Here is a 1,905-nt window from a genome sequence, read left to right on the forward strand (position 1 = left end):
CATCTTATCTGTGATGGATTTGATGGCCTCCATTTGATTGTTAAGTGCGGAGAGTGGGGCAGATGATGAAGTTGTTTCACCACTGTTCCAATCATGATGATGCATCGTCATGTTCTCGAGCAATTCCCATGCTTTATCTGCGGTTTGGTTCATCAGATTCCCTTGAGCTGCTGCATCGATCGTCGTCCTATAATTTACCGTAAGACCATTGTAGAAGGTACAGATTTGGGCTGACCGTTCTAACTGGTGATTAGGGCACTTCTTCAGCAGGGTTTTGAAACACTCCCATGCAGTGTAAAGAGATTCATCATAACTTTGTTTGAAGTTAATGATGTCATTCTTCAGTTTGGTTTGTTTAGAAGGAGGGAAATATTTGGTTAGGAATTTAGTCGCCATCTCCGTCCATGACGTGATGGAATCTTTTTCCAGTCCTTCAAACCAAGTTTGAGCATGATGAGTGAGAGAATAGGGGAACAAGTATAGCCGGACTATATCTTGTCCTATCCCTGGCTGTTTGTAGGAGTTCGAAAGAGATATGAATTTATCAAGGTGAGAATTAGGATCATCATTCGGTAATTCATGAAACTGACAGCTATTCTGAATGAGCTGGATGATGTGATGTTTTAACTCGAACGAGTGTCCTTGAATCTCTGGAAATTTGATTGGTCCTCCTCGACCTTCAATCGAGGGTTTCGTGTTTTCTGCTAAAGTAACGCGTAACGCCATTTGGTTTCTGATTCGTGCTTCCTTGCGTGCTTTAGAGATTATTGCGTCTGGATCAGGTACGAACAACAACGGCCCTGGTCTAGATCGGGTTTGGGTCTTACACTAGGTATGCCTTTTTTAATTTTCGCAAATAAGCTAAATTATAATAAGCTAATCTAAACTAATCTAATTCTAAGGTAATCTAATTTAATCTAAGGCAATCTAAGGTAAACTAGAGTAATCTAAAGTAATCTAATCTAATTAACCAACTATCCTATGGTGGAATATGTTTTTGGTTCTGCCTACTGATTCCCTGGTATTTCGGTAACAAAGTTCCGCACAAACTATTCAACAAACCAAGTGGCCAGGTCGACTACGGAGAGGCAGGATCCTTTTGGTCCCAATATAATTGGCGACTGTTCGGAAAATACAATAACCAAGTCCGTGTATAATTGTCTTTCTTAGACACCACTAAATTCTTGTGAATAAGTTTGATTGAAAGCAGTATTGCCTGATACCAGTTCCCCGGCAGCATCGCCAAAAACTAGTAGGTCTCTTGATATGGTCGAAACGGACGGTTTTTATTTGCGTGGTGTCGTTAGGCCGCGGCTCGCCAGGATCAGCCACTCGTGGGAGAGGGTACTGTTTTAAATTTATATTTAGCGGGGCCTAAATCTTACTACTCCTTATAAGTAAGGGAAGTTTGACCTAGAGTCGTATTTTTGAGATATCAGTAACATCGAACCTATATTGTAGCCTAAGATAGTTAGGGAGTAGTGAATATTTATTTTGGGATTTTCTAATTTATAAGATAGATAAAGTAAATGCGATAAAATTTGTAATTCAGATAAGGTTAAAGTAAGTGCATACTATGACTTCATCAGTTATTCTGCCGAGATTATGGAATGCTGGCTCATGAATAGGCAGAGGCCCTGTATTCATTACACTGGTCCTAAATGCCCTTGTCATAAGACATGTCACTGGGTACTGCGTTAGGCTTGAAGATTCTGAATAGAAAGCAACGTCCCTTACCCCCGACACTCGTGCATTCTGACTACAGGCATACACGTTCAGACTGCTCATCCAATTGAGCGACTCGGTTGGGTGACGTATTAACATTCCAAAATGGTCTAAACTTTCTTAAGCATAATAAAATACATGGTTTACCATATCCGAGAGACGTGATGTGTTTCAATGCTT

At 40.4% G+C, this 1,905-nt stretch overlaps 1 non-coding gene across 1 annotated transcript; it reads left to right on the forward strand.

The window, feature by feature from the left end:
• Window positions 1-241: 241 nt before the first annotated feature.
• Window positions 242-348, forward strand: LOC139903652 (small nucleolar RNA R71). The gene has a single exon (XR_011778461.1). It is a non-coding gene; the product is annotated as a small nucleolar RNA R71 (small nucleolar RNA).
• Window positions 349-1,905: the final 1,557 nt, after the last annotated feature.

The sequence above is a fragment of the Rutidosis leptorrhynchoides genome, chromosome 3 (genome assembly GCF_046630445.1).
Source record: "Rutidosis leptorrhynchoides isolate AG116_Rl617_1_P2 chromosome 3, CSIRO_AGI_Rlap_v1, whole genome shotgun sequence".
NCBI lineage: Eukaryota > Viridiplantae > Streptophyta > Magnoliopsida > Asterales > Asteraceae > Rutidosis > Rutidosis leptorrhynchoides.